Raw genomic sequence first — 26,564 nt, 5'->3', positions numbered from 1 at the left:
TAGGTCGCGCCAATGTAATACTAATGACAATTTTACCTAAATTAATTTACTTATTCAGTGCCCTGCCCACCAAACTACTCAAAATATTTTATAGAGTTTGAAAAAAATAATAAAATCCAGCTAGAAGAAGAAAAGGTCAAGAATATCAAGGGAATTAATGAAAAAAAATACAAAGGAAGGCGCCCTAGCCATTACAAGATCTCAAACTGTATTATAAAGCAGTAATCAGCTGAAGAATCCGGTACTATCTAAGAAACAAAGCAGTACATCAATGGAATAGATTAGATATATAATACACAATCCTAAGTAAACATAGTAGACTGGTGTGTAATAAACTTAAAGCCCAAACGTTTGGGACAAGAACTTGCTATCTGACAAAAACTGCCAGGAAAATTGGAAAACAGTATAACAGAAACTAAGTGTAGGCCAACACCTTATACCACATATATATACACCAAGACAAGGTCAAAATAGGTACATAATTCGAACATCAAGAGTGATACCATAAACAAATCAGGAGAGGAAGGAATAGATTACTTGCCAAATCTATAGATAAGGGAAGAATTTAGGACTAAATAAGATATAAAGAATATTATCAAACAAAATGGATTAATTTTGATTATATAAAATTTTAAAGGTTTTGCATAAACAAAACCAATGAAATCAAGATTAGAAGGAAGGGAAAAAGCTGGGGAAAATTTTTACAGCAATATCTCTGATAAAGGCCTTATTTTTTAAATACATAGAGAACTGAATCATATTTATAAGAACACAAGTTATTCCCCAATTGCTATATGGTCAAAGGATATGAACAGGCAGTTTTCAGAAGAAGAAATCAAAGCTAACCATAATCATATGAAAAAAATGTTCTAAATCACTATTGGAGAAATGCAAATTAAAACAACTCTGATGTACCACCTCACAACTATTATATTGGCTAATGTGATAAAAATGGAAAATGACAAATGTTAGAGAGGATGTGGGAAAAGTGGGACACCAATGCTCTGTTGGTGAAGTTGTAAACTGATCCAACCATTCTGGACAACAATTTGGAACTATGTTGAAGGAGCAATCAAACACTTTGATCCAGTAATACTAGGTTTGTATTCCGAAGAGAATTTTTTTTTTAAAAGGGAAAAGGACCCATGTGTACTATATACATATCAGCTCTTTTTGTGGTGGCAAAGAATTGGAAATTGAAGGGATGTTTATCAATTTGGGAATGGCTAAACAAATTGTGGTGTATAAATGTAATGGAATACTATTGTGCTATAACAAATGATAAGTAAGCATATTTTAGAAAAACCTGGAAAAACTTATACAAACTGATGCTAAATGAAGTGAGCAGAACTAGAGAACAGCAATACTGCACAGTGACCAGTGCTGCACAATAGTAAATGACTTAGCTATTCTCAATAATACAATGATCCAAGACAATTCCAAAGGACTCATGATCAAAAATGCTATGCACCTCTAGAGAAAGAACAGATTGAAGCATTATATCTTTCACATTCTTTATCTCTTTCATGATTTGTTTTTTTTTCTTGGTCTGTGTATTCCTTCACAACATGGCTAATATGGAATTGTTTTATGTGTTTACACATGCATAATATTTATTAAATTGGTTACCATCTCAGGGAGGAGGGAGGGGAGAAAAGCAAAGTGAGAATTTGGAACTCAAAATTTTTTTTAAAATGTCAAAAATTGGTTTTACCTGTAATTGGGGGAAATATTTATTAAAATATAGTGGGACAGCTTTTTGTTGACCTAATTACAAGAATAGTCTGTTGTTTTCCCAAAGAATTTATCCAAGATAAACAAATGTGCTCTCCAGAATTATCCAAATGGCTTTATCCTATCCATTTCTGGGAATTCATGTAGGAGTACATGTTACAAGCAGAAAAACCTAGATGATATTACCAAAGATTGTTAATTCTCAGTCAAGAAATGGAAGACCTTTGTGGCCAAAAATTGTGTTTTCCACAGTACTGTGTACTACAAATAATAGATGCATAAAAGGAAAAAAATGTTTTGTGAAATGAATAACTTCTTAAGAAAGTATATTTAAGTATAGGCTTTGAATTTGGGGATTATATCTTAAAATAGAGGGAACAGAGTCTACTGGCCAGTGATGGAGTACACCTACCAAAAGCTGGTATAAAGATATTCATCTAATATATTCCAATGATGTTAAAGACAGAAATACTTTTAGAATAGTCACCTAACACATCTTTGCCTCAAGTCTCTTCCCTATCTTCAATTCATCTTTCACATAGTTAACAAAATAAGCTTTGTAAGGCATAGGTCTGTTCACTTCATTCCCTGTTTAAAAGCCTCTAGCAGTTCTCTATTGCACATAAGATGAAATGCAAACTCTTAATAGTCCCTCTGTTAAATACTTCCACAATTTTTCTTCCCATCTGCTTTTCAAAGCTTTCTTCATGTTACTCCATTTTGCCACTGAATGTTCAAGCTAAATTGAGCTGGTAGCTATTCCCTGAAACTCCAATTTCCTCCGATGGAATGTGAACTTCTTGAGAGTAGAACATCTTGAGAGTCTTTCATTTTTGTCTTTGTACCTATCACCAGTAGGAAGCACAGTGCCTGATGAATTGAATTCAATGGTTCTATTCTTAACTATTTTGTTTCCTTCTCTCTTCCTTTTGCAAACTTCCTATATCCTTTCTATCCTGGAAATGTGAGTGTGAGCCAAAGTTTTATCTTAAAGCCCATTTCTTTTGGTAATCATATCTACTACAATGGCACCAACTATCACCTATGTAGAGATGACTTTCAAATCTATAATTCCTCCTACAAACTCTCTGCAGTGTTAAGAGTTCTATATTTCCAACTGCCTGTTATACAATTCCATTTTTATGACCCACTGACTCTCAAATTCAACATGTGCAAATCTGAACCAATTATCTTCCCCTCTCCCCTACTGCCCCAGAAATTTTCTCTTCCTCTAACTTCTGTTTTAATGGTACCACCATACTTCAAGACTCATAACCTTGGCGTCATCTTTAATTCATCTCTCTCCCCCAACTATAGCACACAAACAACTGCCAACTGTTAATAATTTGACATTTACAATTTTTTCTCACAACTGTTCCTCCTTCCTAATATCTTAGTTCTTTTATGAAACAATTGTAATTGCTCCCTAACTGGTCTTCTTCACTTTAAGGTCTGTCCTCCTAGTCCATTTTTTATATCTCTTCATCTTAAGGCACTTTTAAGGTTACATTTACTTTTCTACTCAAAACTGTTTACCAACAACTATACAACCATATCATACTATTCCTCTTTCTTCAAAATTCTATTTATATGTTCTAAAATGATTATTCTCTGTCTCTTGTTCTTGGCACTTTTTATGTGCCTTTGTTCCCACTATACTTTTTGGAAAACTGAATTCCCCTTTTCTCTTCCTAATCTTCATCTGTTGATGTTCTTTCCTTCCTGACAGACACAATCCCAATACAAATACATGAAGCTTATGTATTTCCCCTTCTCTTTTTTTAAAATGAAAGCTATTTCTTTCTCAACAAATCTACCTTACCAATGAGACCTCTTTGCTCTTTTCTATCTTTCCCTTTTATGATAATTATCTCTTCATAATCTTCTTCCACAACCCCTTAATCAGAAAAAAGCCTTAAGAATAGGATTTATGGGGGCAGCTAGGGGGAGTAGTGGATAAAGCACTGGCCTTGGATTCATGAGGACCTGAGTTAAAATTTGGCCTTAGACACTAGCTGTGTGACCCTGGGCAAGTCATTTAACCCTTATTGCCCCCCCCAAAAAAACAATAATAGGATCTGTGTAGTACATATCTTTGTATCCAATGTAGCAACATGATGCCTTGAATATAGTGAACTCTTACTAAATATAGTTAAAATACATATCACTAATACCACCTAGCCTTTCAGAAGGGTCAGTTTGAGTGGTTTAGTAGAAACCAGCTAAATAAATTTATGCATTATTGCATATTTAAAATGCCTTTTGGCTCATTGGTTATTTTGATCCTTCTGACAAGTGTTGTTCTATGAGTCACAGTTATATAGCATTACCAGGAGAATACTGCTATCAAATAGATGACTTCTGTGGCAACAAGCAGGTTAGTGTTCACAGAAAGGGTTACTCGGTTGCCTACATGAATTTGAAAGGAATTTCTTTCTCCTTTTCACTTCAGGCCTGTAACGATTGGAATAACGCCACCTGCTGGAGACTTACTGTAGAAGAGTTCTGCCCATGAAGTGAAGGTCTTTGAGGGCAAGACCAGGAGTCTTTTCTTTGGCATCAGGAAGTGACGCGGGCTAGTGGGAGGAGGAAGGAAGAGACTGGTGCTCAGTCTCGCTCTTTTTCCTCTGGACTCTGGTGGAGAAGGGAGCTAGAAATGTGCTCTCCCTTTAATAGATAGGAATCTAGGCCTTTCTCTCTCTTTACCAAATTCTTATTCTCCTTAATAAATGCTTAAAAGTCTAACTCTTGCTAAAGCTTATAATTGATTGGCGACCACACATTAGATATTTTAGACAGACTAGCTAGAATTTTAGCCCTTAACAGGCCCCAAGAATCTATCTATTGGTAGCACAAATTGAATACATGTGTCTTGATTTAGAAACTAACTCAATAGGCTGCTTGTCCAGCTTAATGTCATAATGTAATAATACATATTTTCCATGCTTATTTTCTTATCTGAAGACACCCAGTGGATATAATTAGGGTGCCAGTTATGGCCAGTCATGACTTGACAATGAAAACTGGCCCCCAAATTATCAAAAATGTATCTGATCAGGAAAAGAGATGGAATGATGATGATATTAAGCATTTATATAGCACTTTAGGTTTCCAAAGGGATTTACAAATATTACCTCATATTATCCTCACAGCAATCCTAGTGGTTAGGTGAAATTATTATCCCATTCCTCAGATAAGGAAACTGAGGCTGAGCAAAATTAATTAACTGGCCCAGGGTCACATAGCCAATTAATGTCTGAGGCTAAATTTGAATTCAGTACTTCCTGACTCCAATCCCAACACTAGCCACAGCAACAGGTAGCTAAAAAGTCAAATAGCACAAGTGAGGAGTAACAGTTAACCTCTGCTTAAGTGAGCAATAATAGCCTATGTTTGTACTCAAAACGATGAGAGGCCTCCGACATGTTTGGTAATTCATCTATCCAGGATTTGGAGAAAGACTAGGTAAGAATCACACAGTATAATAAAGTATTATTGAGTCCTGATCTGCATGAGGGATGGGAACTGTGAGGCTAATATGATCACAGGTCAAATGAAGAATTAAAAATGTACTTAGTCTCTGGACTCATCTAAAATATTTAAATTAAAAAAAGCTTAAATTGAATGCCATTACCTTTTGTCGACCTGCCAACATGGTAGTGAAAGCAAATATACTGCTTAATGAGGTCTCTAATTGATTTTTCTTGTTTCTGAGGCCAATACATATTATTTTGGCCAACTGTACAAAGAAGGTCAAGGGCTAGAATACGTATAGTGGCCCTCAGTAAGTACTAGTTCAGTTTCCAGGATAACCTACCTATAGAGAAGTTATGAGAACTGGGGTCCCATTTCCTCTCCTATTCATGTTTAGTAGGTTGCTGTACAGTCGTTTCCATCCCATCCAACTCTTTGTGACCCACTCTGGAGTTTTCTTGGCAAAGATTTTGGAATGGTTTCTAATTTCCTTCGCCAGCTTATTTTACAGATGGGAAACGGAGGCAAACTGGGTTAAGTGACTTGCCCAGGATCACATAGCTAGCGAGTGTCTGAGGTTGGATTTGAACTCAACTTTTTGACTCTAGGCCCAGTGTTCTATTCACTGTACCACTTAACTGCCCTACTTGTACTCTGAGAGCCTGGCATATAATATATGGTTAACATAAGCTTATGGACTGTCTGATTGATCCAGAAGAAGATTAGCAGACCATGTTCTGATACAGAAACATATGAGTCCATAAGCCAAATACTGGAAGACAAAATTACCCTTATTTCTCAGTTCCTACAGACCCCTCCCAGAAATATCACCTTCCTAATGTCACAAGGTTTTGTTTTATCCCCTCCTCTATATCCCAGATGGCTTGTACAAGTTTTTCTCTCAACCGCCTCCATCCCTCTGGGAGATATCATGTGGTCCTTGCCAGTATTTTTCCAACTAGCCTTCTTTGACATATAACAACCAATGGTCTCCCTCATCCCTGAAACTGTATTCTGCGTGTTACTATTTACTTTAGATTGATGCAACCTTGAGAGTACCTCAGAGTACAGAAATCTGAGGCCCTGGAAAAGCTGGGCTGAATAGAGCTACCCATTCAAAGCTAGTGGGAATCTCTTGGACTTGGATAGGGTAATTGGCAGGGTACACTCTGATTTCCAGCTATTCCTTAGTACTCTTAAATAAACATTTCTAGCTTTGTAAGTCTTTCATTCGATCACTCTTAGGACCTTCTTATTTGAACCCATGCACTGACTGGCCATTTCATGGGCTAATATAGGTACCTGACAATAATACAGTGTGGTAATCTGAGGGCTCAAGGACCATGTGTGATAGCTCATAGACTGTAAAAGGAGCCCATGGGCTTTTGAAGAATGAATGGACTATCAGAAGAGATCAGAATGGAAGATGTCTCACTAAGTAATATAGAAGGAAGGATTACAAAAACATTTTGTTTCTGCTTCCAAAATGACCTACTCCTCAATGGTTTGGTTGTTGCTGCTTCCATAGGATAGCCAGAGTGAGTGGGGGGAAAGGAGTGAATATGGGGATGGAATTGGACATGCTTATCACCAATATGGAGATCCTCAAAAGAAAGAAATCAAGACTGTGATGAGATTACTATTGTTAAGGACTGTTAAGAGGTCTCCTGCACTTGTCTTTTTGAGCTGCCATTCTTTCTAGCCACAATGGACCCAAAGCATACAGGAGGCCCTAATATGTCAAGAATGCATCCTCTGTTGTTTGCATCCCAAACTGGACTCACTGTGTGTCCTTGGGAGTCAAGACAGGCACCAGACAGTCTACACTAGGCTTGCACTGCTGAGACCCTTGTAGATAAGAAGACCATCATATTTCCAAAATTTAGCAGTTCCTAAGGGAAAAGAATGTGGTTTTCGCCATGGCCTAGGTTTTGTCCTTTTCTCGCCTTTACTGCATCTTTTCCCCTCCCATGCCATGCCCCTTTAGGTAGAAATTTGCATTTTCTCCTCCTTCCTTTGTCCTTCTATTATAAAAATGCAGGGATTGTGAACTCTGGGCTCCATGTGAATGTTCATTTCTCTTGTAATAATCCTAGTTTTCATGTCAGTTTAGTGAAATTGTGATTGCCTATTGACACTATCAATCAATAAACATTTATCAAGTGCCTACTCTGAACTGGACGAAGGGCTGGGAATACAAAAAAAACTCACTACCTGAATTTAGCAGTCTGTCTCTGCTCCAGTGATTGTAGTGGTTTCTGGAACAGGGTGGTGGTAGTTCATGAACTATAATAGTAGGAAGAGAGCTCATAAAGATTCACCAACCTGAGATCAATATGACTCAAATGATTTTGTAAGTATTGACAAATCAGGGGCAGCTAGGTGGCACAATGGCTAGAGTACCAGCCCTGGATTCAGGAGGACCTGAATCCAGCCTCAGACCCTTGACACTTCTAGTTGTGTGACCCTGGGCAAGTCACCTAACCCCAATTGCCTCACCCCCCCAAAACATTGACAAATCAGCTATCTTCAAAACCTAGAAAGTTGGCTACTTGTTTGCCCTTCCCTGTTCCATCTTCAATACATCTGGCAAATTGATCATCCTTAGTTCTAGGGGAAGCAACATGGTGTAAAAGAAAGAATGCTGGATTTGAAGTCAAAAGACTAAAATTCAAATACAATTGCTGCAATTTACCACCTCCATGATATTGGCAAGAAAGAGGACCTAATTTTTCTCACTTCTAAAATAAAAGATCACGTTATTAGTGCTGTCAGACTTGAATAGAAACAGGGTCCACCAAACCATATGTATGGATCCCCATGGTCTGTATGTTGACTTAGGTTTAAAATGTAATGTTAGTTATGTTTCACTGTATTTTTATTTATTTTGTTAAATATTTCCCAATAACATTTTTTAATTTAATTTTATTTTATTATTATTTTTTTTTGCAGGGCAATGGGGGTTAAGTAACTAGCCCAGGATCACACAGCTAGTAAGTGTCAAGTGTCTGAAGCCGGATTTGAACTCAGGTACTCATGAATCCAGGGCCGGTGCTCTATCCACTGCTCCACCTAGCTGCCCCTCCAATAACATTTTAATCTGGTTCAGGTCACACTTGGGAGTTTTATGGGTCCCGTGAAGTCATGTGTTTGACACCTCTTAAATGATCTAACGCTGGTAAGGTTTCTTCCAGTTCCATACCTATGTCTACCCAGAAACAGGATCTTTATCCTCTTAACTTGAATAAAATACAAAATTTTCTGGCATTGAAAGCTCTTCAAAATAGGGCTCCCACCTACTTATCTTATGTCCTATTTTCCCCTCCATATTCACCATTTAGTCATTTTAGTTTGCTAGTTATTCTCTATCCCTGTCACATAAGTAGGTGGTACAGTGGATAGAGCTCTGGGGTCTGAGCTGCGATATATCCACATTCAAATCTAGCCTCAGACACTTGCTAGCTGTGTAACCCTGGGAAAGTCACTCAGTCTTGGCTTGCCTGGTTATCTTCAGCTGGGACAATAATAGCACCTACTTTCTAGGGCTATTGTAAGGATCAAATGACATAAATTTTGTAAAGTGATAACCTGGCACATAGTAGGTACAAAATAAATTATTGTTACTTTCTTATCTCCATGCAATCATGCCAGTCATTCCACATATCTCATATTCTCATTCCTCACATCTTTGTAGAATTTCGAGGACTGAGTTGGCCATAAAAGATACTGGATGGTGGAGGCTTCTGCAAGAGTAACTTACATACAGACATTCCACTAAACTGAATTCTCAAACATTCAGAAAATATATCAGATTTAGTAACTACCAGTAATCACTGCAGCTTTCTGCCAACTTTACATTTACTGAACCCATCTGAATGAGTAACAGACCTGAGAATAGATCACTAGAATTGCTCTAGTTGATTTTAATTGCCTGAAATGTGTCATTACCATCTTCTGAAATTTTTCAAGCAATTTAAAAAGTGATTTTTTCTATCTTAGAATGGAAAGTAGCTCTTTAAGTATCCTGCTGTGCAAACAAGTCTGTGGTCAAGTCAACAACCTCTTGGTAGGGAAGGTTATCACAGTTCAGGGGGGAAGGGGAAGATAAATAAACCAGTTGGTATCTTGTGGCATTAAAGATCCCTAACTGAAAAGAAACTTTCCCAAACTAATGAATCGATCAATCACTTATTAAGTGATTCCTATGTGCAAAGCACCATGGGTAGGTGTTGGGCATACAAATAGAAAAGTAAGCCAGTCCCAGATCTGAAGGTTTCAACTGCAAGGCAGATTGGAAAAGTCTAATGGTCCTTAAGGTGCAGTGGCTAAAACAGATGTTAGTGCCTCTTTTAAAGTGATTTCCTACTGATAAAATTATATCAGCTCCTAATGTGGAACCATTTGAGTGTCAAGGACTTTGTTGGTAAGAATTCTCTTGTCTGGGGCCTCGGGATCTGTGACTAGAGTACTTTTTATAGCAGCTCTGAGGCTACACTTCCACAGGGTTTGTTTGGCAAGATGATGGCTGTGAGCAATGGGCCAGAAGAATGGTTATTCCCAAGGTTCTTGGGTCTGAGCGGAGATGGTGCTCAAGGTGGCATCGATGGTTTGACTTGCCTGGCCAATGCCACCTCCTGTATTTCCCTCTGGATGTCTTGCTGCTGCAGCAAGGCTTGCTTGCTTGCCTTGTGTGAGACAAGCAAACGCAGACCACTTGCCAAATTTCAAATACCTATTTATAAATAGTTTTTTTTTTCTTACATGACATTTTTCCCCAAAACACATAGGAATTTCCAGAGTCAGATAATCATCTGTTAGGTATTTAAGTGACTACTATGTGCCAAGCACTGAGCTAGGCAGGCACCTGGGGATGCACAGACAGAAACACATTGCTGCCTTCAAGGAATTCACATTATCTATGGATAAATTATACATGTAAAAGAGAGCAACAATATTGTCTTGAATTTCTACAAACCTTCATATATTTTTAAAGAACTTTCATATATATATTAACACCTTTTATTCCCAAAGAGCTGATTTCACTACCCATTCAGGATTCTTTCATTGAAATCCTGTGTCTTCCTCATGATTCATGCCCAGTCAGACGCCAGAGCCTCACTATCAGATCCCATGGAGTAGGGGTCTTCTCCCAAATGTATTTGGCTTTTTAAGGCTTTCACTGCACTGGGATATGACTTCCTATCTAGCTGCTTATTCCTGCCTGGACTTCCTTGAACTGAAGACTCTCAAACTATTCTTGCCCTATTTTTATCACACTGTCTTGTAAGGGCCACCCAAGGGCACAGTCAATATTTTGCCAAGTCAATGAACAAGCTCCCCTACTAATTCAATCCAGGAGAAACTTGTTCACACTTTGTAAAGAGATCACCAGGCAAGACCACATCCTTCCAGTTAGGTTAATAGCTCATTATCTCCCCTTTGCTTTCTTTCATTACAATCTGGGCATTTGGACTTAGGGAGGGTTGGTGAAAGACTCACTCCCCTACCCAAATTCTTATCAGAAGAAGCTGTCAATAACTATGCGATTTAAAAGTAGAATGGGCTAGATCAGCAAATAGTTGGATTATGCTCTTTGAAGGATATAAAGAAGAGAATAGATGGGGATTCTGTTTTCTGGACTAGTTAGAATAGATGGTCTCTGATGTTTTGTGGGGGTGTTTTTGTTTTAAATCTGAGATCTCTGTAGAGAAAAAGGGAAAGGAGGGAGAAAAAAGGAGGTAAAGACTCAGTCTTGTGTGAAGACTCTCTTTTATAGACCAAAGTAGAGCTGTGATTCCCCCCCCCATCCCACCAAATCATTAGCTCCACAATGGCAACAGTCAACATCCCAAATCAATTTACAAACGGATCAAATGGATCAAATGGTAATGTCCTCATCCTTCATCGGGAGAGATGATCAAAGTCACAAACAAATGTTCACTTCCTTTCCTGCTTTGCCAATTGACCTGAGAAATTTCCTAAACTCCCTACAGCTGGAAAACTAAGTCTTAAGGACGAATACAAACTTTGGCACCACATCAGACCACAAGGCCTCAGTAATGATGCTACAAATGAACTGCATTAAATGCATTAGAACTAGGAGTATAATATACAGGGTGGTGACTTTGAAAATCTTAAGACCTGGATTGGGAGCTCATCTCCCCAGCTCATTATCTCCATGACCTTGAACAAATCATTTAACCTCTTTGTGCCTCAGTTTCCTCATCTGTAAAATGAATGGCTTAATCAAACTTACTTATAAAGTCCTTTTAGACTCCAATCCTGAGTTTCAGGAACACAGGCTTCCATATGACCACCACTTTAGCATAGGAAGATAGTAGAGACAGTTGTAACTGGCCAAGAGACCGTTGTTAAATTTTCAGTGTGATCATTTATACTTCAGAAACCCCAAAATGCTCTGAATCAGGGCTTGATTTATTTCTTTGATGCCTAGACTTTAAAGAGTGATAGAGAAAATTTCAATAATGGAGATTAAAAATAAAAATATGTTCATGTGCCCCTCTCCCCATACACACTACTGTTTTTCCCACGGAGAGGCATCTATTAAACTTTCCCCAGAATACCAATTCTCAGCGACTAGTTAAGAGCTACCAGCTTTCACAGGCTCTGTTTTATTTAAATATTATACCACCAGTGCCAGCAGTCATCTATTCAATCAAAGCCTCTATTTAGTGACAGACCTGGCATTCTGTTTCTATTGATGATGTAATTATTGCTAAGATTCTTTCAAAGATGACAGTACATAATATTTTCCCCTTGCTATGACCACGTAGATGAAATTATAACCCATGGTGAATTTAGTCTGAACTTTTAGGACTGCTAATGGTATGCTATGGCATCACAATAAATATCCATAACCTATTATTTAGTTTCCCAATATTTCTTGAGTAAGGAATACACATGCCCACTGAATAATTTTATCTGACTTTATGAAACAGGTATCTGTTCCTCTCTTTGCAAGAATTACATCCTATATAATAAAGATTCTACAAATATTTACATGCAGAGTAGCAAGCCTGCTCAGAATACTAGAAAGTACTGTCAGCACTTCTATTACAAACCTTTATTTCTTGTTTATAACTTACCCATAAAAGAAGAAGAAGAAATCACCATGGACTAGAATCTGGCATATACAAAGTTTTAGCTAGGGAGTAAATTTCTTTTGGAGTAAATTTTCAAGAGAATGCTTTCCTTTATTATTTTAGTTATAGGAGAGAGAAATAATAATCCTGAAAACCATACCACTGCCTGGATTCAAAATCTATTCAACCTGTCAAACAACTGTTCTATATTGGACTTTTTGGGGGGCAGAGTTGGGGGTTAAGGGAAAACATCTTGATTTTCGTTAATTCAAACATCTTTAGCAAGGAGCAAACATAAGTTTCATATGAGTTCTGGATCTGGAAATGGTTACTAAACCTCTTAAAGTACTAAGCAGACATTAGAAATTTGATACTAAGTAGAAACTGGAAAGGGAGAAGGTTCTTAGAAAAGTCTGTCTCTGAGATATAAGCCAGAATTAACCCAAAACAGCATTAGAGAACTTGAAATGAGACCAGTGTTGATGCCTGAAACAGAGATCCAAAGCCCAAGTACTTGCAGGAGCAATCTATCATATTATATCCAATAAGCCTTTCAACTTCATACAATTTAAAATGATGTTAACAACAGTGCCCCCAAGCAAGGCAGCCCAGTGCTTTGCACTGAAGGTGCTGCTTAATAACCGATTGTTGAATCAAATTGAACATGGTAAATGGCTTTTAGAAAACACAGAACATTGAATCCATCATTGGATTCTCCAGTCTGGGGGATGGCATAATAGAAGTATAGGGATGTGGGAGTTTGGAAAGAAGCCATTCTAGCTCCAGTGTTTCAAAACAAAAGATAAAGAGATAATGAGAACTTCCAAGTATGAGCCATTTAAGCAGAAAAGGCAGAATGCAGGAAAGGCAGAACTACTTAAAGTGAAGAAATGTATTTGATACATTACAGTTCAGAGTGGGCTCACCAGAAAGTGGAAGGCACAGTTAGTTATTTGAGAAAACATGGTTAGTAAATTGTAACAAACAAGAATATGTACAATACAGCTTTGACAGAAAACAAATGCTAATCATTACCCTGGACCTCCTGTCTATTTTTTTTCCTCCACTGAGTTTTGCTATAATCAATTACAATTCTTTTAAAAAAGAGGATTCTCATCATTGTCATTGCTTTGATTAGGTCTTGTAGAAGTTAGACTTTTCCTGAAGAAATATATTTCAAATGTGGTGGGGGGGGGGGGAATGGGTGCAAAGTTTTCCCCACACTTTCATTAAGATCTTTCAGATGTGAGAATTCTGGTCAAATTAGACCCACTATTACATCTCTCCTTCATCATCTCTGCCACTGTCCATCTTCAGCAGATTGGCACCTAAGTTAGGCACTGTGCCTCAGTGTAGAGATAGGAAGTAGCTTGTGATTTCACTAGTATATGAAAGTCCCAATGAAGAAAGTCTCTATCAATTCAGGTAGGCACCTTCTCTACAATGTATGGTCTTAGAGAGCAGCCTAGAGCCCTGAGTGGTTAAGTGACTTGCTTGTGGCCCCAGAACCCATATATTGTAAGAGGAAGTCATTTTGTCCACTTATGAAAGAGGTAGGGCAATGTTCAAGTGAAGTACCCTATAGTCTGACTGAGGAACAAAGATATAGGTAAACTTAAAGGTAACTTAGTAATCGTCAGCTCCAGTCTGCTCTTTTTCCCGATGATGAAACTGAGACTTGTCCAGGGTCACACAACTAGTTAAGTATCTAAAGTGGGATCTGGACCCAGCTTTCACTGTTTCTAAGTTCGGTGTCCTAAACCACTCACTACACTATATTGTCTCTCTGAGGCAATATGAGCCGATAACAATTGCTCTTGTTCCTGTGATGTAGCTATTGACACTTTGGGGGCATAAACCACCTGCCGCTTACAAAGGCATTAGGCGATCCCAGTCAACGACTGAACCAATGACAAAACCATTGGTCTCTGTTATATGTAAGGTGAACATACTATACTTAAATAGACATTTATACATATTTTAATAAAATGATCACGTGAAAAGACCTGTAAACGTTTGGCAAATGAATGATCAAAAGAACAGTTGGGCACAACTTTCTACACAGTCCCATTACCCGCAAAGAGAAAGGAGCAGCAATAAATAATCTGCCAGGCTACTACTCTAGCCCAAGTCAGGTACTGTTAGTAAACAAGGCAAAAGTAACGAATTAGTCTGCGCTATTGAGACATAATAGCTCTTTCAAAGACAATTACTCCCTCTCCTAATCTCTGAAGTGCCACCCATGATTCACTGGTTCTGATTAATTCGTGTTTAATCTATTTACAGATCCGTTTCTTCTTCATACAAAGAGATATGAATCTCTGTGGGGGTAGATACATCCCCAGCATGCAGAAGTCTGTCTCCTCCTAAATTATTCCCGTTTAATCTCCCCTCCCCTCCGCGTCCCCCCTCAGTATTTCCAGCATTCTCAATATGTGCTGGGGTTTCTGACCTCCCTCCTGTACATCCTTGCTAAATTTCGGCAGCTTCCCTGTGCTTTATCCCCGCCACCCCCCAGCTTCAGTGAATGTTAACAGCCTGGTAGGTTCTTGCTTTAGAAGCCCGGGCTATGCGCTCTGCTTTCTCCCCTTGGCTCAGGACTGCACGTCTGCTGTCCTTTCCGTAGCAGGCACTGTTTGTTATTAAATAATTTCTCTGGGCGCTTCTACTTGTTGGAAATCAATGAGCAAATACAATACGAGGCGGGTGGCGAGGGGACTGGGAGCTCGGTATGCGGAGTGGCATTCTCCAAGAGCATGGAACAGCTTGTAAAGGAGCACCCTGCTGGGGATTTCCCTGGAATCGGGCTGCTGGTTGAGATTTCTTCCTTGCTTTTCCTGGCAGTTAGGAGAAGGGGAAAAGCAGCCTCGGGCGAGCGGAAGAACTCCGGCAATCATCCCGAAGAGCTGCGCAGCAGTCCAAAAAGCCTTGCAGAACAGGCAGGGGATTTCGAGTTGAAAACCCCAGCCCTGAAAAGGTGGGCTCCTCCCGGCGCGCTCTGCCCAACCAATCTTCCCAGACCTGGCGGGCTCAGAACCACATCAGGTCAAGGACCTGCGCTAGCCGCAGCAGCTGCATTCCAGGGACCCTCTCTTCTCCCGTGCCTTTCTCTGCACCCCATTCCCCCAAGGGCGGCTTGAATTATAAGTTTGTTCTTAAACTTTCCCTGACTAGATCCGCTCTTCAAAGGAGTTCAGGTTGGGGAGGACGGTCGATTCCGGTTTTCTCTAGTCTGCAGCTGCAGGAGGAGATGATCTAGCCGCAGGAGGTAATTCCGTTTCAAGCCACTTCCTCACAGCCCTAACTAATTTCCTCCCTCCTAGGTGGGGAAAATATCTCCACGAGTCCAGACTCGCCTTTGGTCAGCACCTCTTACCACCTACAGCTCTCCACCAGCCTGGGGCATTTCCCTCATCACCCAAAACTTTGAGTCTGGCAAGATGGCATCTCCATTCCCAAAGTTTGCTGATCCCTTTGCTCCTCTGAGAGCCTTGAACGCCCACCCTCACCCCACCAAACACCAGCTCTCCCTGGGCGCCTGGAAGCAGACAGACAGACATACCTTCTCCTTGCGGACAGTGGCCAGTCACCAGCGCGGCAGTGTCAGCTGCACCAGCAGCCTGCGGCCGAGGCCAAGCGGCGTCCAGCGTGCGTGCCGCACTCCTCTTCTCCCCTCCTCGGCTCTACCCTCCGGTTTTCTTCTCTCCCCTCCCCGCCCCGCCCCGCCCTGCCGGCTGTCTGCGCTGCCAGCCCTCCCCAGCGCTTCCCCTTTCAGAGAGGATCCGGCGGCTCCGCAGCAGCGCGCAAGGTCTGGTCTAGCGGCTGTTGGAGGCTGCCCGGCACAGAGCTCCCTCCTAGTCACCAGGGCTCTCGGAGCTGGGAGGGGAGGGACCGGAGGGGAGGAGCGGGGCGGGGAAACAGGCAAAGGAGTGGAGGATGGAGAAGCAGAGGGGAGGGAGCACTAAAGGGAGGAAGCGCTGCTGCTTTCTCCAAGGGAGTCTCACTCACGGTCCTCCAACCACCCTTGAGTCCCCGGGCGCTGCCTAGCTGGTGGACTGGGAGCCGCGAGGGTTTGGGGCATGGAGGGGGGTGCAGATCGCAGAGTACGCCTCCTCGCTGCCCCCTGCGCCCCGCTACCGCAAATGAACTCCGGTTTCCCCTGCAGAAAGAAGGCGGTACATAGAGGTGGGGATGGACAGCTAGTCACCCTGACCTGGCCAAGCGCCCCGGGACACCAAGGGGTTAAAAACCATGTTTTCTCTCCCCCCCCCCCAAAAAAAATAAAACCTTCCCCTGTGGATAAGGTGTACAGAGCAGTGCTTCTCATCTCCACCCCCAACCTCAGCCCCTTCACCCCGTCATCCCTATGGTCCAGGGATACACCCAGGTGAGAGTGAGAAAGGGAGCAATCAAGAGTCAACTGTCTGGGAGGGGATTTTTGTGACCTGGCACCTTCGACTGTCCCTTGTCACAGACTGTCCCCTACCCCAGCCCCCAAGTTCATCTCCTGAAATTCAAAAGGAGAGACACAAGAGAGAATGGAGGGAAAAACAGTCCCAGAGGGGAGGTCGATAAAGGGTTTTAGTCCTGACCATTAGGCTCTGGGATGGCCTGGACCACTTTTACTGGCAACTTTCACAGTGATAACAGAACTCGGGCTTTATTGCCAAGTGATTTCCCTATAGGAATAACAGTGGTATGATAAGAGGCTGGGGATTATTTATGGTTTAAAAAAAAAAAAGTGAGCAGAGGAGTGGGGCAGAATGAAGCCCGCAGCTATAAATAAAAATAATGTGCCTCATCCCATCAGGATTAAATTGCAATAAATTTAGACTCCTTGAATTCTCTGTACGTAGCAAAAATGGGACAGGTAAGGAAAGCTTGTTTATGTTCATTTCAGTTTTGAGGGCTACTATAAATTACCTTTTTGCTTGCAATTTAGGCATATTTTGGCCCAACCCAGGGGTGTGACAAAGACCTGTGTATCCTTAAAGTTGCCCAACAAACTTTCAACCCAAATTCTCCCTATGACAAGCTCAAAATGGTTTCTATTAAGATGTCCACATTTAATTCAGTTCAGTAATCAAATATTAAATTCCTAATATGTGCAGGGCACACTTCTAAGCCCTGGGCGTATAAAGACAAGCATTTAAAAATACTTATTTTCAAGGTGCTTAATTTCTCCTGAGATATATAGCACATGCACATGTAAATAAATGCAAAACATATAAACAAAAAAATTCAAGAGGAGAGACTGCTAGTGGGGAAGGGGGCATGATAGCTTTTCCCTTTTCCTTGGATCATTGGTTTAGCAATGACCTCGCCTGATCCTCTGATTCAGAGATGAAGAAAACCAAGAGGAGAGAAGTGAAATAACTCATCCAAGATGTCACAGGAAGTAAGAGAGTCTAGATTAGAACACAGGTCCTCCAACTCCAATTTTAATCATTTTCAAGTCTGACACATTCTCTAATGGATTTGCTTGGCAAATACAGAATGTACTCTTCCACAGGGAAGGTTAAAAGAGAGAGAGAGAGAGAGAGAGAGAGAGAGAGAGAGAGAGGTTTGGGGGGGGGGGGTTGTTGTTGTTGTTGTTTTTTAGAAAGTAGGGGGAGCCAGCCTCTGGAATCCTAGGAGAGGTGAAAGAAGGTTAGAGATTCAGAGATTCAGCCTTAAATGAGACAGAGAGGAATCTAAACCCTGTGGTTGGGGTTGAAGGAGGTGGGGGTTGGGGAGTGGGGAGAGATCATTTCCAAACTAAATTTGCTTTGCATGTTCTGATAAAAGCTGATTAGTGCTGGAAGGGATTTAATAAAAATTGTGAATCGCGTATCTGTGGCAAAAAGAGAGGTTCCCTGGAATTTACAGGAGTAATAATGAACTTGCATTGGGAGCCAATGTGCCACAGTTGGAGCAGGTCAAATACAGAGGTACAGCCTCATGCACCAGGGCTCCCTTTCTCCAGCCTTTGCTCAAAATGTAAAATTCAGTGTGAGGCAACCAAAAACCTGATATTTACTGAAAGTTGACACACAAGAGCAGGTTTAAATAAAATTTCCATTCAATTTCTGGGCCCCAAGCCCAGGAAATTTAAAAAAAAAAATTAAAGGCACATGTGGGTCTTCTCAGTGTGAATGCCGGATGGAGTTTTATGGAATTTGGCCCCACTGATTTTCCTATTAGAAGGAATTTTACGGTTAAGATTCAGTAGCCATTTAGATGGCAAATCCTTATTTTAGGGTGTGATAACTAACAATAATAACTTCCTCTTATTATAGCACCTTTCAGCCCAGTGCACTTGAAGGACTGACATGTCCCTGTTATTAAGACAACCCATCTGTGTTGGAAGAGAGGGTCCATTCCCAAGCTCATTTTATTGATGAGGAAACTGAGGCAAACAGGGTTAAGGGATTTGCTCAGTGTCACACAGCTAGTAAGTGTCTGAGGTTAGAAGGAAGATGAGTCTTTGTGACTCTAGAACCGGCACTCTAGCCACTGTACCACCTAGCTTCCTTGAATCTAGACATGCTGTTAAGCATCTCACAGATTTCAGGTCTAGAAGGGACCGGTGTTTAACTACTTCATCCTACTATAGAAAAAGATTCCCCATTACAACATATCTGACAAGTGGTCACCCAGCTTCTGCTGGATGGTTTCAAAGCAGGAAAAGAAAAAAAAAATCAAAGCATAGGGTACAATTTTAGGTAAAAGCCTATGTTGGAACATAGCCAGTCTCCTAAGTTAAATAATCTATTTCTGTGTAGGAGCCCATGAAATCTTTTTCTTTTTCTTTTTAATTTAAATTTCCTCAGAGCTAGGTCTGGCATCTTTAGACAGCACAAGCTCTGCCAGTAATAGCAACTCCCATAAGTAGTTTGAAAGAATTGGTTCCATTCTCTACCCAGAGGTGGCAATATGCTGTAGTAGATTGTATGCTAGGTTTGGAGTCAGGAGCACTTGGGTCTAGATATTGCCTCTAGCATTTGGAAAGACATTCAAACTCATTGAGCCTTAGTTTCTTCATTTGTAAACTGGAGATAATACTACCTGCCCCATTGGTTTAATGTGGGACTTTGATAACATGTGATTATATATGAAAAGCACTAGATGAGTATGTCTTTTTTTCAAAGTGGGAGTGGGCAATACAGTCTTGAAATTGCACTAACAGATGAACTTTCCTCTTCCAGTACAAATGGATTGTAGAATTTACGCTCCAGCAGAGTTGTCTGGGAGCCTTGAGATTTGAAGTGATTTGGCTAAGGTCTCTGAATCTGAGGGAGGAATTGAAATAATTATATATCTGGACACTGTCAAAATGCCAACAGTTGCCCCAAGATCATATTTGATTCTTTTTTTTTCTTTTTTTTTTCCTATTTGATTCTTACTAAAAAATAAATGAAGAACTGAGATGAAGGTGACTGAAATACAAAACTTTAGCCTTGGTTACCTGAATTTGGGGGGCAGCTAGGTGGAGCAATGGGTAGAGTGCCATGCCTATAGTCAGAAAGACATATTCCTGAGTTCAAGTCTGACCTCAGATACTTACTAGCTGTGTAATCCTGGGCGAGTCACTTAACCCTGTTTTCCTCAATTTCCTCATTTGTAAAATGAGCTAGAGAAGGAAATGTGAAACCACTCCAATATCTTAGTCAAGAAAACTCCAAAAAGAGCTGAACTTGACTGAAAAATGACTAAACATATTGCAATATACATATATTAAACAAAATTAATATGGAGAAAAATATTTTACTATTGTATTAATAACCAATTATTAATTTCAGTCCAGGCTTTTCTCCTTTATTCCTTCATTTAAGACCCAGCCCCTGTAAAAAGTCAGTCTCAGAAGAACGTTGAATGATTGTTGAGATTGTCCTAGGAATGTGCTCTTCCATCCTGGGCAGGACCCCACCCAATTAGGAGACTGTTTAGAGTATAAATGGAATCCAGTGTGGGACAGTTCTTAGTCCCAGAAAATGAGTCCCTGTTCTTATTTCATTAGAATTTAGGGTTATCACTTTTAGGTCTTTTTCCCAAAGAAATCATGGAAAGGGGAAAGGGACCCACATGCACAAAAATATTTATAGCTGCTCTTTACATGGTAGCAAGGAATTGGAAGTTGAGGGGGTGCCCATCAATTGGGGAATGGCTGGACAAGTTGTGGTATATGAATACAATGGAATACTATAAGAAATGATGAGCAGGAGGAGTTCAGAGAAACCTGGAGGGTCTTATGTGAGCTGATGATGAGTGAGATGAGCAGAACCAGAAGAACATTGTACACAGTATCATCAACATTGAGTATTGATCTACTGTGATGGACTATATTCTTCTCACCAATGCAATGGTACAGAAGAGTTCCAGGGAACTCATGATAGAAGAGCATCTCCAAATCCAAGAAAAAAAAAAGAACTGTGGAGTATAGATGCTGAATGAACCATACTATTTCTTTTGGTTTTGGTGCTGTTGTGTTTTTTTTTTCTATTTTTAGGTTTTTCATCATTGCTCTGATTTTTCTCTTATAACAGGACTAATGAAGAAATAGGATTAATATTACTATGTGTATATATATATGTGTGTGTGTATAGATATATCTATATCTATATGTATATAGATATATAGATATAACCTATATCAGATTAGCTACTGTCTAGGGGAGGAGGGAGGGAGGGAGAAAAATCAGAAATTGTAAAGCTTGTATAAACAAAAGTTGAGAACTATCTTTACATGTAACGGAAAAAATAAAATACCTTATATGTAAGAATTTAGGGTTGTGAGAGGCTTGTGGCCAAACTAGGGAGGGTGGGAGGGTCCTTAAGGTCCCTTCGTGGTCGCCAAACTGTGAGATTTAAAATTGGATATTAGATCATAAATCTACCCTACTTAACCTTTCCCTTAATTTATCTCCCAGACTAGTAAATGGAAGAAGCTTCTGGTTTTCTAGATAGACCATTTATTGTATGGTAGTCACAAGGTGATGTTGATTAGAAGGATAGGAAAGTAGAAACACAATACAAATTGTCTTAAGTCTAAGCTTAGTCTATATTCTGTATAAAACTCACCAAAAGAGAAGGCCACCTTTGGGGAGAGAGAGAGACTGTCTGTGCAGCGCAGTCAGGAGACCAGTAGAGCAGGAAAACCCCCCACTTCCGTTCTCTCCTTGCCTTTTAAGCTCACACCCCAGAAGTGGAGTGCTAGCAGGCAGTCTGACGTGCGCAGCGGGCGGACTGGCGTGCGTAGCTCATGCCGTTGGTCTCCTCCCCGAAAGGGTGGTCCTTAAAAAACTGGCATCTTTCAGTTATCCTAACCGACTGTTAAAAAACTTCATATTTTTTTTACCACAGGGTTATCTTGCTCATGAAGGAGAAAACCAACCAGAGTGGTCTGGATATAGATGGATTTCCCTGGCCAGATTGCTGGAGGTGGCTGAGCCTCATTATCAAGGCACAGGTCTCAGCAGGAGGAGCTAAAGACACCCAGTCAGCCTCCTCATTAAATGTCCACCTATCAAGGCTGATTTTCACTTGTCCGGTGCATTCACTTTTTTTTTTTTTTCGGTGAGGCAATTGGGGTTAAGTGACTTAACCAAGGTCACACAGCTAGTAAGTGTCAAGTGCCTGAGGTCATATTTGAACTCAGGTCCTCCTGACTCCACAGCTGGTGCTCTATCCACTGTGCCACCTATCTGCCCCTCGAATTCCCCCTTTTTTTTTTTTTTTAGTGAGGCAATTGGGGTTAAGTGATTTGCCTAGGGTCACACAGCTAGTAAGTGTTAAGTGTCTGAGGATTTGAACCCAGGTAGTCCTGACTCCAGGGCCGGTGCTCTATCCACTGTGCCACCTAGATTCCCCCTTTTACAAAAGTATTTAAAGTATTCAGTGTCTCCATGGGTTTATTTGTCTTTGGTTACTAAGAGAAACTAGTGACCATCATTTTGTTGATTATTAGCTAGTCTAATTAATACATTGATTACTAATTACCCAGAAATTCTGTCTCTCAGGTTTTTCATCAAACACACACATATACATACATATGTGGTTATACTTAATGACCTCTGAGGTTGCTTCATGGTCTGAATATATTATCCTATGAGTTTCAGAGAGGTAGATGTGGGCAAATGACTTCATCTCCCATGGTCTCAGTTGTGAAATTGGGCTTTTGAGTTTGATTAGCAATAGGGTCCCTTCCAGCATTAAAGTTATGATCCTGTGAAATGTAAGTTAAAGTAAATTGACCACATAATAAAATTAACAGTATTTTTCCTTCCTGAAATAAAGGGATTGATTTAGATTCAGGGAGCATCTCAGAGGCAACACACTAGTCCAACTCTCCCATTTTACAGATGAGAAAATTGAGGGTTCACTAGATTGTGATCTCCTTAATGGTAGAGACTGCTTTTGCCTTTCTTCTCAACCCCACCACTTAGCACAGTGCTTGGTACATAGTAAACACTTAATAAATGCTTATTAACTGAATGACTGACTTGGAAATAAACAGTCACAGTGATTTTTAGTATCAAAAGAGGGGTGTGTGCTGGTTTAAACAAAGAGGATAATATGGATGCAAATCAGTGGATTGAAAATATACTCTGTAGCTATAAATGACATCTTCATGAACTTACTTCATTTTAAACTTTCCTCCCCCCAGTATGAGCTTGTGTGGGATTAAAATCAGTATTTATTTTACAGCTCTTCTTAAAATGTCTTCCCCAAGAGCACCAGATCTCCTTGGAATGAAGATGAAAATTTTTCTTATGCTAAAATGTTGAAAACATGCCTTACATATTTATATGATATTTCTGTTTAAAAAGTTATTATGATGCTAATTTTTCTTGACAGTAGTGACTTTATTGGTGATAAAAATATGCTCAATCTGCATGTGCCACACTAACATGCTCTGTAATCCTAAAATGAGCTCAGCTAAAGTGTTAACAAAGGGTGTGGAGGAAAAGAGGCCTATGGATGTAGAACCAGAGACAGACAGAGACAGACAAGAGACAGAGAGACAGAGATTGAGAGAGACACAGAGAAACACAAACATAGAGGCAGAGACAGAGAGAGAGAGAGAAAGAGAGAGAGAGAGAGAGAGAGAGAGAGACAGAGAGAGAGAGAGACAGAGAGAGAGAGAGACAGAGAGAGAGAGAGAGAAAGAGAGAGTTGCCTAGATCTACAGGTCTAGGCAGGAATAGTGAGAACTACTTGCTTTGTGTATTAACATTGTTGAGATTATCCATTCCCCCCAAAAGTGTGTGTGTGTGTGTGTGTGTGTGTGTGTAGTTTTGGTAGTTGAAACAAACTATGCTAACCTGGAAGGAGTCCTCAAAAAGCCTTCCTCCTATCCCTAAAAAAAAAAAAAAAAAAAAAAAAAAAAAAGGGAAAAAAAAGGAAAAAAGAATTTAAAAAAAGGAAAAAAAGAAACAATCAAAACAGAAAACCACCCTACCACTGAGCAAGTAGAATATTTCATGCTGATTCCAAGGCTGTTTTAGGATTATCATGAAACTGCTGGGTCTTTTAACAAAGAGCATTTTTGACATTTACAGCCATTTAAGTCAGTGTGGTCACTTATTTTCTAAAAAAAGGAGAGACAGTGAGAAACAGGAGTTGTTTTACATTTTATCCAGCTCTACCACAGGCCCTCCTTTCTCTTTAATGACCTTAAGCAGGATTAACCTAGGTGCTGACCAATTCTCTAGCTCTCAATTTCTTTTCCAAAAGCTTTAGGCTATAATTTCCTTATCTATTCCAAGACAGATATGTTTTCTTATCATTAACCATTAATTGTCAACCTTGAGTTGTTAAGCCTAGGGCAGTCTAATAAACCATATGAGTTCTTTTCCATCTTTAAAACCACATGAAGGTTTATATGACTATGAGGGTCTGATAACATGGATGCAAAATGAAAATTGCCTTTGATGCAGTCATATCATTACCAAAAGGAAGCAGTTTAAAATGACTGCTGGGCATGGGGAAGTATCATATTCCATCAGAAAGAGAGGAGTGTGGGCAGCTAGGTTGCATAGTGGATAAAGCACTGGCCCTGGATTCAGAAGAACCTGAGTTCAAATCCGGCCTCAGACATTTGACAATTACTACCTGTGTGGCCCTGGGCAAGTCACTTAACCCTAATTGCCCCACGGAGAGAGAGAGACAGGAATAGATTTGAGTAAAAGGTCCTGGCTTTGAATCCTGTTGCTGACACTTATCTGTTACTGTGACCTTAGTCAAGTACCTCACATTTCCAAGCCTTGGTTTCCCCACTTGTAACATGAAAATATTGGATTAGATGGCATCTGATGCCCCTTCTAGTTCTAAGTCCTGTCATTTTCAGAGAAAAGAATTTTGCCATGATATAAGGAATTTTCCTACCAATCCACCTGTTTCCGTTATAGTATTGAAGTCTTTTTTTTCAAAATCACATTGTAAAAAATATGTGTATACATGTATTTTTTCCAATGTGATTAAAAATGTATTCCTTTAATCAAGGGTAAGGAGAATTAATCAACAAGTATTTATTCAGTGTATTCTATGTGCTGGACACTTTGCTGAGGGCTGAAGGGTAGGGAGGAGGAGAATACAGTGACAAAATGAGACAGTCACCTCAAAAGAAGTGACCACATACAGATGGAGGTGTCTACAAGATACAAAATTGATAAAAGATAACCCAAGGAAAGAATTACATGAACTGATGCCGACTGAGAGGAGCAGAACCAGGAGAATATTGTACATAGTAACAGCAACATTGTGTGATGAACAATGGTGATAGACTTGACTCTTAGCAGCACAACGATCCAAAACAATTTCAAAGAACTCATGATAGAAAATGTTCTAAACATCCAGAAAACAGACTGTGATTTATGAATGCATATTGAACCATACTGTTTCTACTTTTGGACTGTTTTTTCCCCTTCTTTTTTAAGTTTTTTTTCCCTTGTGCTCTGATTTTTCTTTCACAAGATGACTAATGTAGAAATATATCTAATGTGATTGTACATATTGTACATATACAACCTATATCAGACTGCTTTCCGTCCTGGGGAGGAGGGAGGGAAGGGAGAGTGGGAGAAAAATTTGGAACTAAAAATCCTGTGAAAACAAATGTTGAAAACTATCCTTATATGTAGCCGGAAAATAATAAAATGCTTTAAAAAAAAGAAGATAAACAAAGGCAGGAAGGCATTAACACGGGTGGTGGTGGTCAAGAAAAGTCTCTTGCAGAAGTTGACATAAATTGATTTTTGAAGGGAAACAGGGCTTCCAATATTATTTAATAATAATAATTAATAATAACAATTTACATAATGTTTTAGTGTTTTCAAAGCACATTATGTTAACTCATTTGATTCTTACAACATGACGTAGGTGCTGTTATTATCCACATTTTGCAGAAGAGGAAATTGAGGCATGGAGAAGTTAAGTGACTTACCCAGGCCTACATAGTTCTCTGAAGGACTGAAGTTCAGATCTTCCTGACTTCAAGTCTCACACTCTATCCATTATGTCACAAGGCTGCCTTAATATGTGAATGTGAGTATAGAATATTCCAAGCATCAGGGACCTGTACAAAGGCATAGCAGTGGGAAATGGAGCATTATGTCTGATGAACAACAAATAGGCCAATATGCCTAGACCTAGTGGGCTTGGAACCACATGAGGAGAACACATTGGGTCAAGAGCTTGAGTGAGTAGCAGCAGTTGCCTTCCAGGGACCTTCTTGTGTTACCCTGATGGCCACCTATCCTTTTCCCTTTCTCTGTATGCCATTCCCCGGGAGCAGGGATAATTGGGGCAGGGGGAGGTAGGAAGTAATGTACAAGACTAAATGGCTGATGGACACAGGTTGTGGAGAGATTTAAATGCCAACCAGAGGAATTTACATTTGATCCAAGAGATAATAGGGAGTCAGAGTTTATTGAGTAAGGGAGTGTCAAGGTCAGAACTCTTTTTAGGAAGATCCCTTTGGTGGCTGAGTGGAGCATGAGAAAAGACTGGAGGTTGGGAGAAATATTAAGGGGCTATTACTGTAATAATCCAGGCAAAAATTGGTTAGGGTTTGAATGAGGATCAGCTCAGGTGAGTGACAAGAAGTAAACACAAATTAGAGATGTTCTGAAGATAAAAATAAAAGGATTTGGCTACTTAATAGATGGATGACTGATTGAGAGTGAGGAATCCAATATGACAGTGAAGCCATAAACCTGGATGACTAAAAGAATGGTCAAACCCACATGAAATAGGAGAATTCACAAGAAGAAGA

The 26,564-nt window shown here is 40.0% G+C and overlaps 1 protein-coding gene across 1 annotated transcript in view; it reads right to left on the bottom strand.

Annotated features, from left to right (window-relative positions):
- Positions 1 to 16,014, bottom strand: part of CNTN3 (contactin 3) — a 450,405-nt gene extending 434,391 nt beyond the window's left edge. Inside the window, exon 1 of the mRNA XM_043979112.1 lies at positions 15,874 to 16,014. The gene's annotated coding sequence lies outside the window, so the exon portion shown is untranslated. The remainder of the gene's footprint in view (positions 1 to 15,873) is intronic.
- Positions 16,015 to 26,564: the final 10,550 nt, after the last annotated feature.

This window comes from Dromiciops gliroides, chromosome 1 (assembly GCF_019393635.1).
Source record: "Dromiciops gliroides isolate mDroGli1 chromosome 1, mDroGli1.pri, whole genome shotgun sequence".
In the NCBI taxonomy this organism is placed as follows: Eukaryota; Metazoa; Chordata; class Mammalia; order Microbiotheria; family Microbiotheriidae; genus Dromiciops; species Dromiciops gliroides.
Note: the sequence above shows the minus strand (reverse complement) of the source record. Positions and strands in the feature narration are given on the sequence as shown.